Source organism: Meles meles, chromosome 20 (genome assembly GCF_922984935.1).
Source record: "Meles meles chromosome 20, mMelMel3.1 paternal haplotype, whole genome shotgun sequence".
Classification (NCBI taxonomy): domain Eukaryota; kingdom Metazoa; phylum Chordata; class Mammalia; order Carnivora; family Mustelidae; genus Meles; species Meles meles.
This window is the reverse complement of record NC_060085.1, coordinates 29,452,525-29,468,586: the sequence shown is the minus strand read 5'-3', so window position 1 is coordinate 29,468,586 and position 16,062 is coordinate 29,452,525. Positions and strand designations below refer to the sequence as shown.

Below are 16,062 nucleotides of genomic sequence, written 5' to 3'. Positions count from 1 at the left end.
TAGAAAAAAGGAACAATAAAAAAGTTGGCTCCAGAAAAGACTAATGAAATTGATGAAAGTCTGGTACAAATAATTGAAGAAAATTGTAGGGTAGATTCTTAAATCACAAATCCAAAAACGATAACACTAAATTGTAGATATTAAAAAGATAGTAAAAAGATATTACCGAAATTTTATGCCAATAAATTTGAAAATTTAAAGAAAATGTTTAAGTTCCTTAAAACATATCAAAATTCTATTATACACACACATATGCATGAATATTATTCAGCCATTTAAAAAAAGAGGAAATCCTATTATTTTCAAGAACATGGATAGACCTCAAGAGCATTATGGTAAGTGAAGTAAGTCAGGGAAAGACAAATGTTGTATGATATCACTTATGAGTACAATCTAACAACAAAAATAAAAACTTTATAGAGAAAGAAACCAAACTTGTGGTTACCAGAGGTGAAGGGCAGGGGAGGAGGAATTGTAAGAAAGTGGTCAAAAATGTACAAATTACACATTATAAATAGGTAATAGAGATGTAATGTACAATATGGTAACTATAGTTAACACAGCTATATGATATATAGGCCAGTTGTCAAGGAAGTAACTCCTCAGAGTACTTGTCACAAGAAAAATTTACTTCCTTTTTTCTTCATTTTTTTTCTTTTAAAAAATTATATCTCTATGAGAAAATAAGTGTTACTTGAACCTATTATAATCATCTCACAATATTTATACATTAAACCTTCATGTTGTATACTTTAAACTTATTAATGATGAATGTCAATTACTTCTCAATAAAACCAGGAAAAAAATTGATATTGAGATAATACATTTTAGAAAATCTTGGTTATCTTACTTGCATCTCTTTAATAAATTAGCTTCATAACTATAGATTGTCCCACAAAGAACAAACTCGTTAAACTCACCAGCAAATTTTTCCAAATATTTAAGGAAGAAATAATACCAATCATATATAAACTCACATTATTAGACCAGCATAACCTTGACCCCAAAGTTGAGAGGGGTATTCAAAGAAAGGAAATTCACAGTCTAATTTTTCTCATGAAGATAGATGCTAAAATCATAGCCAAAACATTAGTAAATCAAAGTCAGTGATATCTATAAAGGGTAATATATCACTACAAAGTTGGGTTCATTCCAGGAATGCTAGTTGATTATTTGAAAATCAGTCAATACAATTTACTACATTAATAGAGTAAAAGTGAAAAACCATATCATCATTTCAATAGATGAAGGGAAAAAATTCCTTTGATAAAATTTAACACTCATTCATGATGAAAACCCTTAACAAATGTGCATGGAGCAGAATTTCCTTTATTAGATAAATGATATCTGCAAAAGAGCTACAGCAAATCTCATATTTAATGTTGAAATATTGAAAACATTTTTGTTGAGATTGTGAGTGAGATAAGGCCATGGATTATTTCTACTTTTATTCATCATTATATTGGATAGTCTTACAAGTTCAACAATGTAAGAAAAAAAGAATATTTTCATAATTATAGGATAGTTAAAGATCTGCATTTTTAATAAGCCACAAAGGTGATTTGGGGAAACTTCATAACTGGGTTGTCTAAAATGTGATTTGCTTCTTATCTTGAGGAGGCCACAGCCTAAAAATGGAGAAGGTGTGAACAGAATCTCATTTTTGTTCTCTAATAGGACTGCCATTGTTGACACATCCAGTCAATTCGATTGGATGTGGATTTTGCCATTTTCCTTTAAAAATTGTTTCTGTTTACAAATATTGCATTCACCAGATCTCTTAATATTTTTAATAAATCAGAAATGAATAATCCCCCATGCACATTGAACATCTTACTTTACCTATAATTTTTTTTAAATTTTTTTTAGTTGTTTATTTACAGCATAACAGTGTTCATTGTTTTGTACCTATAATTTGATTTAAAATGTTAACATGAGGGGTGCCTGGCTGGTGTGGTGAATGGAACAAGCAATTCTTGATCTCAGGGTGTGGGTTCAAGCCCCAGGATGGGCATAGAGCCTCCTTAAAAAAAAAAAAAAATTTTTAATGTCAATGTGTGCTTAATATGTTGAGTTCTTTTTCGCATAGATGAGACTCAAATACAACTGACCCCTTTTTCAATGTCCATGGCTATTGTGTAGATGTATACCATGGACCAGTCAGATCATTGGCCTAGAAAAATAATTGTACATAATGAAAGTCTAGTGTAATGCATTTAGTTTCTATGATAAATGTTGCCCTGCATCATCAGTGACATTATTTTATTGATCTTGTTTTTCATATCTGCCCTTTTTTCTTCAATTTTTGTTACCAAAAATTCCTGCTTCTAAAATTCAAGCAGTGCATAAGCATTATAAAGTAACAAAGTTCCCTACACTTGCAACCCAATCCCATTCCTCAGAATTAACCACTGTAAATATTTTATCCCATACTTTTCATTTATGTATTTATATATACTTTTCTATACTGTTTTTAAAGAGTTATCTACTTGCTACCTAAATCTTTTAAAATTAAAGCATATGTATTGAGACCAAATTTATTTTTTCTGTCAAATTTGATGAGTGATCAATATGCTAAACTCTTACATATTTGTAATGCTTACTTTTTGTATTTTTTTAATTAAAAAAATTTTTTTTTGTTTAAAATATTTTATTTATTTATTTGACAGAGAGAGAGATCACAAGTAGGCAGAGAGGCTGGCAGAGAGAGAGAGAGGGGAGGAAACAGACTCCCTGCAGAGCAGAGAGCCCAATGCAGGGCTCGATCCCAGGACCCTGGGACCATGACCTGAGCCGAAGGCAGAGGCTTTAACTCACTGAGCCCCCAGGTGCACTTAGAGGATGGAATGATAACAACTAATATAGTGTAATAGTACTGTTCATTTTGTTCCCAGAGGAACATTCATACATATTCCTACAAATAAATTTGTTCTTCTCTTGAGCCATTGGCATGAACAAGAAGTGCACATACCAGTACTGACGGAAAATGGGTGAGGAGCGAACAACACAATTTACAACAGATTAAGCTAAGAGTAACAATAACGTAGTTTTGCAAAAAGATACTACATATCTGAAACACAACTAAATTTAAACTGTTTCTGTGGTAAACAGTATAAAGTTGTTGCTTATAGCTAAATTCAGAGAGATTAAATTTGCCTCTTATGGCCTACTGAGCTGGGGACTTTAGCAATCCCAAATCACATTCTTGTATCCATTCTTGTCCCTCTGCAATCTAATTTCCAAATATAGCTTGAGGGAGATTTTCAAAATGCTAATTTGATCATGCCACTGCCCTGGTGGGAACCATTGCCACCATTCAGAAAGCTAACATGCCCCTCTCTTCCTCTCTTTGTTTTTTCCACATCATGCCTCCTTAGCCCTCTGAACTCCAACTACACTGCCCTTTCTTTCTCTTCCTCAAAATCACTATCTTTCCTCCTGCCACCGGGCCTTTGCATTTATTGTCCCTTGGCCTGTTGCATTTTGTTTCCTTCATCTCCATTGAGTTAGTTCTCTCTCCTCAGATTTCATCTTTAATGTTTTTCCTTCTATAGACTATTTCAGGATCCTTGTTATAGTCTGTCTTTTTGGCACCTGCTACTAATCTGTGTTGCTCTATTTCATCACTGTCTCCCCAACAAGGCCATCAGTTCTGAGTTCAGAAACCATCTTTGTTTATGGACAGTTACCAGCTCAGCCCAGCATATTCTAAATGCTTAACAACTGTTTGTTGATTGCATAGAAGAATGTGTATACATTTGTAAATTGAATAGGAGATGAATTATGGCCCCTGATGAAGTTATTATCTGTTACTAATAATGGGAAATAACTTCAAAGGGGAGTCAAGGGCAGAACTTCTGATGATTTCTCAAATGGGGGAACTAATACTGAGAGGGGTTAAGAAACTTGCATGTGGGAATACCACTACTAAGTGACAGAGCTAGAATTTCAACTGAGATTTGTCCAACAGCACTGCTCTTCCTAAGAGCAGTTACATGTATAAAGCCTTTATACAGACAATAACATGGCAAATATTGAGTATTCCATCCCTCTCCTGAAAATCCACAAGGTCCATTATGAGTATTAAAGACTGACAATTCCTGGAGTAAGGAGATATGTTTAATTTAATATAACCCAATATCCCTTTCATTTGGTAATACCCGTGAATGGAATTCTCCTTGGCAAATGCTGCAGTTCATTTCTTCATACATCCATTTGTCCTTAAGGTTTCTTTATCTATCCTTATGACACTGATTATAGTCCCATTGCTTAATAGTTCTTTGCAAAGAAAGCATTTGCCAAATACTTCCATCTAGCTAGAACAAGAAAACAAGACTCTCCCATGTTCAAGATAAAGCATTAAGTCTTTTTAAGTTAATTTGTCCTAACTTAGGGTCAAGCATCCAGAGATGTGGACCTCACTTAACATTCTTTCTGCCACAGATACACTTACAGCTTTGAAAGAGTGCTCTGTTTCCCCCACATTATTTAGGCTACCAAATTGCACATAATGAAGCATCGCCAGAGCTGGGATAGCAATCAAAATTGGAACACTGCCTCTATTTTTCATGAGCAAAGGGAGACATTTGGTCAAATTCTGTCCAATTACCAATGATAAAACATACCAGTGTCACCTTCAATAATTACTGAAGAACAAGACTTAACTATAAATAATACTACATCTATTTCATTTTTAGGCTATTTCATTTAAAGATTAATTCCTGCTAAACAGTTCTCAGTACTAGGGAAATTTGCCAAGAATCATTTATTTAGAATGGAGCATAAGTCTTACAGGACACGCATCACCAAATTTCTCATGAGTTTAAAGATATGGATTTTATGTTCTTAGGTAGAAAATTTTACACTGCCCTATTCCTGTATACCAGATCTACTTATATCTATAATAATATAGGTATATTGGGAAAAGTCTATGCATATCTATATGCTGACAGAAGGTGCCTTTAAGGATTTTTAGCCTAAATAGACTACATATTCCCCAAACTCCCACAACTATGTGATTTTGAGTTTGTAATAATTCAGCATGATATATGCACTTCTTGTTTGAGTAAAACATTTATAGCATTTTTAGTGAAAAATCTTAAATTTTATACAAAAGAATAGGGAGGAATTGAGTCTAAATTCAACTTTTTCCTGAATTAACTGCTAAAACATAGAGACAGAATTTTCACTGTGTCTGATTACGTGTATTTATTCAATAAACAGGCACTGGACCATAAAGGAGGACTAGACATTATTCCTGCTTTCAAAGAACTCCTGTCACCTCCATGTCAGAGACAAATAGATAGCTATGCATGTACAGTGCTGGGATGATGGGCCATGGGAAGGAGATGGTGAGCACAGTGCTGTGGGAACACCTGAGGGGGCACTTGCCTCACCCGAGATCAGGGAATCAGAGCTCTCAGAGGAAGTGATATTTAACCTGAGGAGTTGAATTTAGACTTGATTCTGTGTCTAACCATTCTGGAATGCTGAGGAAATTGAGACAGGAGCCCCTGTGTCACCCTTAGTAAATTTTTAGAAAAGGGCGTGTAATTGCTTGGTAGTGAGTAGCCTTTTTATGGAAGCATGTTTGGCTATGGTTAGAAAAGAAAAAGGTGCTGCCATCTTTTTCTGACTCTCATTTGCTTTGTTTGATTTCCTTGTACTTTACTACCTTTTTCTATGAACCACCTATGAGCCATCTATGAGCCATCTAGAGCCACCTGGGAATTCTCTCTACCCTGTGTAGCACCTGATATGGAACAAGCCATTTTTAAAAGTTAGCTGAAGTGTGTTTTGTATGTGAGAAGGTGTATGTAGGAGTAGCATGTTATCCGAGCTCTGCTGGGGTGAATACCTGACTTCTGACTCTTGCTATGGGAACTGTCCTTCCACTCCATGGGTTAGCACCTACAGCCATGATTGCCCAGTACGATCCTCTGAATCTGGAAAACCCACAGTTCATTTTTTGTGGGACACTCACAGCAAGGCCAGTGGCCTAATCTGGCCTACAGATATGTCTTTAAAATCAGAAAATTTCAGAAAAATCTGATTTCTGTCATGCAGAAACAGCATGATCTCTGTCGTAGGACCTTTCGAGTTCTAGTTTCATCGTTGGTCATTTTCACACCTTCAATTACCTGCTTGGCCCTCATGGGTATTCAGATTGGTAACTCCTGATGTATAGTTGTGGTTGATGAGACCAGCTGTGGAGTGATCTTGACTATGGTTGGGCTAAGCAGAACTGTTTTCCTCTGGTCATTTTAAAATGGTGCCCAGGACACTACTTAGTTTCCACTGAAGCTGCTAAGAGATACAGATATTTGATCATGTCAATGTCAAAGCAGAGAGAGCACATCTAAAAGTGGGGGCAATAGGAAAAATATTCCAGAAAGTAGAGACATAAGCCCTACAGGCTACAGCCTTAGAGCGTGAGTGTGGTGATATTGAATCTGAATGAAGTCTTACTTCCTGGCTCTGGTTCCTCTGCGGCCTGGCTCTACTTCCTGTCCTGTGTGCTATGGGACACTTTGAATTCCTCATCCAGAATCCCATTTTACTTGAGCTCCTCAAATGGAGCTTTAGTTTTTGGCAACTAAATAACTCTTAATTCAGAAGCAACACGGTTTTTATATTTTGTTTGAATGGGAAAATGGAACTTTGGGTTTCCAGTAATTTGTCATGAATGCTCTAGTTGGATTAGAGTGAAGTCTTGTAATCATCAAGTTGGGTATTCAAATTGATTGTTGGAAACCCATGGACTATGGTGAATTAGCAGAACAAAAATCTTATCAGCTCTGCATAGTGTTTTGACCTTTAGAAACCTTGGGTTCAGGCTTTCCTTAAGAAGTTGTATCTATTCTTGAGTTGACATATTGAGATTCTACTGTGAAAAGCTAGAAAGTTGCCTGGCTTCTTCATTGTGACGGTTTTTGAAAACATAGAAAACAATATGTTTGGAGGGCAATCAACCAAGTCCCCATGAACCCACCATCCAATTTAAGAACTGTAACATTACCATTTACTTATCTGTTCCTTCCCTAGCTCCTCTCCTGTCTTTCCATTCCAACGTAACCACTGTACTACGGGAATGAATGTGTTGCGTACATTTTCCACATATACTTCCTTCCTTTTCTCATAAAAAATAATTTTGTCACATTTATATGTATCCCTAAACAAGATATATTTTAGTTTTTGAGCATTATAAAAATGGCTTTATACCATATGTCTCTGCTTCCCAGCTTCTTCACATCATGGCACAGGTTGAACTTGAAAATATTGTATAGTGCCTTGGGATAAATGCTATCTATGTCTCATCAGAGAATCCCAGCTACTATTAATCCTCAGAACAGAGGGGGTCAGTATGTTAGGACCTCTGTAACCTAGTCACTGCAGTACACCACTTGGAAACCACTGCTCTGTGTAGTGTTCTCTCCACTTGATTTTTTTCTTAGGTCTATCTTAGATTTTATGTTTCTTGAGATTGATCCACATTGCTTTTCATTGCTCTTTAATAATCTTGTGTCAACATCCAAGAATTTCCATCTATTCTGTTTAGACCCCCTCTTTACTTTTCACTTACACTACCAATAGCACTAGCCTACCATGATTACAGAAAACTGCTGAATTTGGTCTCATGTTTTTCTAGGATTCAGAGAGGCACTTTTGAATTTTGGTTTTAAAAATATATTTTGTTTTAGATTGGCTCTTAGAGTATAATGCAGCAAGAGTTAGAATTAATTGGATCATTATATTTAAATACAACATTTTCTATTTAATCGCATTGTTATGGCAAAACAGCAATATGTACCAGTGAATCCACCTTCAGATCAGTGGAAATTGACTTTAGGCAAGCAAACTAGGGAGTTCTGAATTATGAAGATTTCATAATGGCATTAATGTTTTTAATAGTTGATATATATTTGGATCTGAAATAATTGTAGGATTATTTAATTTATCAAGGGCAAATATATTTCACTTCATGTTCTAAATCCATTTAGTCTGTAGTGTTCACCTGGAGTACTATTGGAAAAGTGTTTTAAATCCATATCAGGATCTTCAGCTAAGAATTTAGTGATCAGTTACTGAAGTCTGCTCTGGGTTTGCATAATGGAAGTAAGGGTGTGTGTGCTAGGTATTTGCATTCCCTAATCTACTTGTTTTTTTCTCCTGTGATTATCTTGAACCCATCTTTTTTTTTTTTTTAAAGATTTTATTTATTTATTTGACAGAGAGAGAGATCACAAGTAGGCAGAGAGGCAGGCAGAGAGAGAGGAGGAAGCAGGCTCCTCGCGGAGCAGAGAGCCCGATGCGGGGCTCGATCCCAGGACCCTGAGATCATGACCGGAGCCGAAGGCAGTGGCTTAATCCACTGAGCCACCCAGGTGCCCCATCTTGAACCCATCTTGATCATGTGAATATGATTTGATTTGTAGCTTACTCCTCTTGGAAAACCAAAGTCGTAATTAAAAAAGTTAAAAAGCATCACATCACATAGTTGTGCCCTTTTCTCTGGTCATTGATTATGGCCTCTAATTACCTGCATCACAGGATACCTTTCTCACAGGCATCCAGTCTATTCCACTCCTTTGGTAAAGCATATTTTACCATCATTATTGAGCCCCCAGCTGAAAAATAGAGGAAATGCCCTTCAATATCCTTAGTTTCAGAGTTTTGAGCTTAGCTTTACATAGATAGATTTTGTCCACTGTAATTTAAAACAATTAGAGCTACGAAGCTTCTTTAGAGTTTCCAGATCCTATTAAATGTTATTTTTAAGATAACATCTTTTCTTGTCCTTCATTTATGAATGTTTGGTCAGGAAATGGTCGTAAAAAGCTTCAAATCCCAATTGAATAATGCTTTCTCAAAAGTAGCTGCCAAGTGTAAATACCACTGATATACATTCATGCATATGATAGTATATAAATAACCAGGAAAGCATAGCAAAGGTCAATCAATTATGTATAGGTCAGAATGCTTTCCATCTGGATTGAGTCATTTTAGCAAATGACATCATGTGTCCTTTGGAGTCTATTGTGAAATGTGGCTTGAGTCATTATAGATTGGCTTCTTCCCTGGGTTACCAGGATGGCAGTGGTAAGGCTCAATAAATAAATTTACTGGACTCTGCAGGAGCATATTTGCATAATTGGGGTGTAGTGATGAAGGCTTCTTAATCTAGAGAAAACCTTTGGGCCCTATCCACCAATTTCTAGTTTTTTATCCTTCTTGGTTTTTTGTGGTTTTTTTTTTTTTTAAGGACTTGAAGACAAAAGAGTTGGAAATGAGCCAGATGCTCTTTATATAACTGCAGTGGATATCTTTCCATGAAATTGCGAGCAGGGAATCAATAGTAATAAATCTGGTACCCTTCTAATCTCTTTAAACTTCACCATTGCTCTTCTGCAAGGGGGCTACTTGGACCCCGTAAATTTGGTTTATAATTTCTATTTGATCTGATGGGGAGTGGTCTCACCAGATTGCCAGACTTTAGAGTGACTGGCAGGATGGGATGTTGTATGAGATGGAAGGGATGTTGGCATTTTCCAGTTGGCACAACAGGAACTGAATTTAGCTTACAGACCAAGTGACAAAAGTAACTGCCAAGTCCAGTCATTTCTGATTAGTCAGGGCTTGAGGAGGTAAATGTTACTTGACAGAATTTAATGTGTGATTTTTTTCCCCCTCCCTTCAGGATATTTTGAAAATGTTAAAAAGATGTTGTTGTTTAAAATAGGATGACTTATATAAGAAGGACTTAGAGTCAAAATTCATATCGTGTTTTATAGGTATTTATAGTTGGAATCTAAGTTTTGTTCTGAGATCTTAGAAGGAAGAAGGCTTGCACATCTTTAGGAATGATGAAAGGAAATGGTCCTTACCTTTAGGGAGCTTATAGTCTAGGGGGAAGACAGACATGCAAACACATTATTACCACATTATGCCACAGTATAAAATAATAGTTGCTCCAATAAGACATATGTGTAAACCCAGGCAAGACTTATATTTCTGTCACTTACTTATATTATATTATCCTTTGCTTACTTATTTGGACCCTAAATGGCTGAGAAACATGCCTATACTTATTCTTATTATCAGGGCACTTTGAGAGTGAACTTTCTGTTTTGAAGATGGCTACCCTGTGTTTTGGTGATCTAGAGGTAATGTGGCTTCCTTCTCTTGGAATGGTGCTTACTATTCTGTATACAACTCAAAGCCTTAACTTCTAATAAAACTCCATAAATTCCTAGGGACTACTCTTTGATCACATCTATATGGACACCAAAACAAATGGGGGAAAGATGAATATAAAGCTCAAGTTCCAGTTGTTTCTTTTGGTAGCTAACAGTTTTTTTGCAATATTTTATCTTCTTCCCCCACTATTATCTTTGAGATTGTAATCTGTGGTCATGGATTGATCAGCTGGTTCAGGATGGTATAGATAAGTCACACAAAAAGGGGCCTATTTGACCACCTGGCAGACTTATGCTTACATTTCATTTTATAAAATCCCTCCTAGTTGTAAGTGGTCCTGGAGAGAGGGAGTTATTAACAGAGACTGGGTTTGACCAGTGTCTGCTGAACTTTCTTATTATCCAAAAATAACCATTGTCAATACTGTTTTTGCAGTGTTTTCCTTCTTACTAATACCATGAATATTTTTTCATGCTATTAAATATTCTACCACACAATTTTTAAGGTCTGCATAATATTCCTCTTTATGACTATCCCATAATTAATTTGAACAATCTTCTTTTGTTTGAAATTTAGGATTTCCAGTTTTTACTATTATAAATAGCACAGTGGTAAATATCCTTACGTTTATCTTTTTCAGAGCTCTTTTGACCTTTTTTCTTTCATTTTGATTCTCCCTTTTAAAAAAAATCAGCAAATAACAATGATGTAAGTTAATATTTAGTCATTCTCTTTAAATAGAGTCTGGGGAGAGGAATTCTTTTTTTGAGAGAGAGAGAGAGAGCGCGCGCGTGTGAAGAGCATGCACACATGCATGTGAGCAGTAGGGGAGAGAGGAGAGAGAGAATTTCAAGCAGGCTCCTCACCTAGTATGGAGCCTGATCTCACAAACCCGAGAGCATGACCAGAGCCGGAAACCAAGAGTCTGATGCTCAACCAAATGAGCTACACAGGCACCCCGAGGAATTCTTTAATAACTCAGATAACTTAGATTATTCTACAGGATGCAAAATATCTTATTGATTGGGCAAAATCAGAGAAGCAATTGGTAAATACAGACATAGGAGAGGGAGGATGGAAGTGACCAATTTTCTGATGGAATCAACTGAGTTGGTTCAGTTAAAATGGCTTTAATGTGTTTTACAGGTCTGATTAAGGGCATCTGGCAGTATGTTAATTTTCAGAATCCCTTCTGCCTGAAAACGCATTTTCATCTGACATTGTTTCTTTTTGCACAAAGGTTGTCAAATGAGAATGTGAAGGTAGTTCATCTCACAACTCACCTGCCAAAATGTATCATAGGCATTGTTAAGGTTGAAAGCCTGGCACCCACACCAACTAAAAGCAGACACTGTAGAGAAGTTTGGCTCCGGAAGATTTAAAAGGGGAAATGCTGACACTGTCCACCACTACCCCCAGCCCCATCACTGCTATGATCTTTGGGAAGGGATTACTGGGCTTTTCCTTGTTTGAGAACTCATAATGGATCAGCAAAACTGAGCATAGGGCAGAGAGTTCTGGTACTTGCTGAGTACCTTAGCTCTTAGAATGGGGTTTTAAATGTCAATGCTTTTTCTAATGTATATGAGGAATCCTAACCGAGAAACTGGCCCATATGCTTAGACTATATCCAACTCTGTTTCTTTTTTTAATGCTGCAAAATAAGGTTAATTTTTATGGTGAATATTTTATGGCCCGCTTTCTGTTATGTGCCAGACAAATTGAAGGCAATGCAAACTGATGGGTGGTGAAGATAAAAGAGCAGTGTTGACCTTTTGGTAAATCATTCGTCAGACTGCTTCATCTGTAAATGGTTTTCTAGTCGCAGCTCATATTTGCTAATCGCTGCATTTGACTCTCAGTTCTACAGGGGCTGATTGTCTTGTTGTGGATTGCCTTTTCTCCCCCACCCCCACCACAATCTATACCCTCCCACCCCCTTATTTTAAACTTTGGTTATTGGTATTACAGCTATTTCATTACCTATTAGTTCCTCCACCAGAGGGGGCTTGTGGGCAGAGAAACACTGAGAATTAATAATTCAGTCTCTTTTTGCCTCTCTTCATTGTGACTCCTAAGGTTTCTCCTCAGAAGCTGAGATGCACTTTAAGCATTCCTTTCACTTACTCTCCTTTGAATGTTCTTGTTCCCAGTGAAATTAAGTTACAAAACGACTGTCTTTGGCAATGATCACAGAATAGAATAGTGAACTGACTGGTGTTAACGGCTTAGCACCAGGATAATTTTTGGTTTCCATGTTGATCAAAGTCCCATTGGAGAAGCCAAAAGTAAGAGCAAGAATAGTCTCTTAGTTTAACCCTGGGTCAAATACTAGTAACTATGGATTTTATTATGGTGGAAGCATAAATCTGTGCCCTGGACCCAAAGTGGATCCAAGCCTAAGCATCTCATAGAATCAACTTCACCAACGTTGTGGACCTCTGTGGCTCTTAATTTCTTGACACTTCTGCCTGATTCTGGCCAATCCCTAGAGTTCAGAAGTGTGTTTAATACAGAAAACCCTTTGGAGCACCTGGGGAGCTCAGTCAGTTGAGTGTCTGCCTTCTGCTCAGGTCATGATCTTGTGGTCCTGGAATGGAGCCCCACATAGGGCTCCCTGCTCAGCAGGAAGCCTGCTTCTCCCTCTGCCCACTGCTCCCCGTTTTTGCTCTCTCTCTCTCTGTCAAATAAAGACCCTTTAAGTCTGAATTAGCCTGTAAGATATGGAGGACAACATGGACATGCTTGGCCTTGGATCTAGGCAAGAACATTTAGGGAAAAGATTCTGCCTTGGACCAAAACAAATAGACTTTTATCTACTAGGGAGTCCAATCATTTACAGTGCTGTGCTGATTAACCCCACAGAGGCTGTTTCTTAATTATATGTTTTAGAGTTTTAAAAACCAGGAACTGTGTCCCCTCTCTGGGGACTGAGAATATTTTGGTATTTTGATTGCAAAGAAATGGAAATTGGAAACACTAAGAGACAAACTGATCAGAAGTATTTCACTTTCCTTTATTCCCAATCAAATGCAGTGTGGAGAAATATTCAGCTATTGCCTGCACTCTGCCTGTCTCCTGCTTAAACCTGAGATTCTTCCAGTAGGTGAGTGGTCCTGAAGCCAGATTGGTATTGCCCGTTTGGTTGATGAGGGCAGTTTGACAGAATTTTTGCTGGTATGTTTGCTGCTGAGTCTCAAAAGGCATGACCATAACGCCTTTCTGGAAGTGTGTCTGTGTGGGGGGGTAGATGTGGGAGTGCATGACCCCATTTTATTATTTGTTAAAACACTAATTATAGTTTTATGGCTGTAGCCAATCATAATACTTTTACCTTTTTTTTTTTTTTTGGATAACAAAGAACATATTTCTTTATATTCTTTTGTGAAAACACACAAAAGAATCAAGAAACATGATTTCTAAAAAAGCAGCGTCTTTTAACAGGGAATTCTCAGAAGTTCTCCCTTTGTTAGAGATAGAAAGCCAGTCTTCGGAGAAGGGACACTTAGGTCCCAGAAAAACAGGCAGTAGTGATAGTCTGTTAATACCAGATCATTCTTATGGGAAGGAATAATTTTTACATGGTGGTGACATTTTAGGCTTTAAAAGGAGATTTTCTGTAGTGTTTTCCATAACAATATGGTCCAGAAGTTAGTCTGGGAGGAGGCAGATGAATTAAAATGAATTTTTGGGATCCTGCTTATTGAAAATCTGATGCTGTCTAAGCATGACTTATCTCACCGTCCTGCTCCAGACCCACAAACTTAACCAGATTCATGTCTATCCTTGCCCCTTTTCCTTAAGACTCAGAGATGAAGAAGAAGACTAGCCTCTTTTGAAGGGTGTAGTAGGCACCTGTGGCTAGTGGCTATCTTACTGAACAGCATGGGCACAGAACATTTCCATCACCACAAAAAAATTCTGTTGGACAGCCCTGCTCAGATACTCTTGGACATCCTCCTAAGGATATTGCTTCCTAAGGAGCGTATAAGGATATACTCTTAGGTAGTCACTGTTTCTTCTCAGTGTCTGGAGTGGAGTTAATGTCATTCTTCATCCTCATCACCACTTCTAGCAGCTTCTTTTCTCTTCATGAACTGAAGCACTTTGAAAGCAGATGCTGTCAGACTATATCCTACTGCCTCCTCTTCTGAATGTATTGAAAATTTTACTCCCAGCTCACTCACTGTCTTTGTGGCCATCACCCTCCTCCCTTTATTGTTGGTAAAAAATATCCACATGGAAGACTCATCTCTGACCTCTCATTTCCTTGAGTTTCTTACTAGCATATGTCTCTTTCTCTATCTATTGGTCATAATCCAGGCCGATGGCTTTCAATTTAGGAAGCTCCCTTCTCCTTAAGGGTATTTGCAAATGTAAGGAATGCTACCTGCCTTTAGAGGATAGAAGTTAAGGATGTCCAGTGCCATTCAGTACACAAGACAGTTCTACACAATGAAAAATTGTTGCATCCCAAATGTCATAGAGCCCTTGTTAAAAAAACACCGTGCTGGGGTGCTTGGGTGGCTCAGTCAGTTAAGTGTCTGCCTTCGGCTAAGGTCATGATCCCAGGGTCCTCTGGGATGGAGTCACACATCTAGCTCCCTGCTGAGAGGGAAATCTGCTTCTCCTTCTGCCTGCCACTCCCCCTTGCTTGTGCTATCTCTTTCTCCCTGTCAGATAAATAAATAAATACATAAAATCTTAAAAAAGAAAAAAGAAACATTGTGCTGACCTTCAAAATGAATTTCAGAGCATCTCTCTGGCCACCACCTCCTGTCTTCCCAAGGATGTCATCTCATGTGACACCAACATTCCTACTCCCATAGGAGTTCTTCCCCCCCACCCCCCATAGGAGTTCTTTTACTCCTTGGGGCCTCCAGTCTACTGACCTGCTGTTATTCTGCACTGATCTTTATTCCTCTCATGCCCTCACTTCCCTCCTCACCAAGCTTAGGTGCTGTCATCTCTATCATCTTCATCTGGCATAACTCTTGACTCACACTGAACTTTCTGTTTGCTTTGGGTCTGAGTACAGATGGATGGAAAGGAACACTAAGTTTTATGGACTTACCTTAAATTTATGTCCACTAATGTCAAATAGATCCTCTGCCCCACTTGGCAATCCTACCTTATTTATTTAGTATTCCTGTTCTCTGAGACAACTCTTACACCTTCACCTATGCTTCGAACCTCCAGCTCGCATCCCCATTTCTCCCACTCAGCTGATGCCCTCACTTCATAATTCATCAGAAAAATAGAAACAATCGGAGTAAACCACCTGAGCTCCTCCAGCAAATTTGCATTCCTCCCGGTTTCCAAATCCTAGTAAAGGTTCTTTTCATTTGCATGCCTTTACAACTCTGAGCCATATGATGACTCAATTTTCTCACTGCTTTTCTCTATTTGAAAGATTAGGAAACCTTCTTTTGTACAGTGTCCTGTAATATCATTTGGCTTTCATTTGATATAAACACATCATTTACATATTAATTCTGCCTTTGTTCTTTTCTCATTAGTCCATAACAATTAAAATAGACCATTACTCTGCCACACTATGAGTTTTTGTGATGTCATATCAAAGTCTCCATTAATTAAATAACTTTATAAATTAAAGCCTTATTTGGTGACAGTATCTTTCAGTTGCAAATCATCTCCACTAAAGAGCACAATGGCAGACTTGGGACAATTTTAGCATGAGGACATACCAAGCTAACAACCAGATGTGCTTACTGACACATTGAAAGTTAAAAGCGGTCACTTTAAGGTGATCATTTGGTGCCAGTGACACTGAGAGCTGAAGAGAGTGGATAAGGGGGAAAAGGAGGACACACCCAGGCACTGCTGTTGGAAAGCACAGCTCAG

At 37.6% G+C, this 16,062-nt stretch overlaps 1 protein-coding gene across 5 annotated transcripts in view; it reads left to right on the top strand.

Moving 5' to 3' along the window:
- FHIT (fragile histidine triad diadenosine triphosphatase) overlaps positions 1–16,062 on the top strand; it is a 1,485,305-nt gene that overhangs the window by 257,954 nt on the left and 1,211,289 nt on the right. For 2 of the 5 annotated variants that reach the window (XM_045989789.1, XM_045989788.1), the window contains exon 3: positions 13,234–13,303. The exons of the other annotated variants lie outside the window; for them this stretch is intronic. The gene's annotated coding sequence lies outside the window, so the exon portion shown is untranslated. The remainder of the gene's footprint in view (positions 1–13,233; positions 13,304–16,062) is intronic. 5 annotated transcript variants of the gene reach the window in all.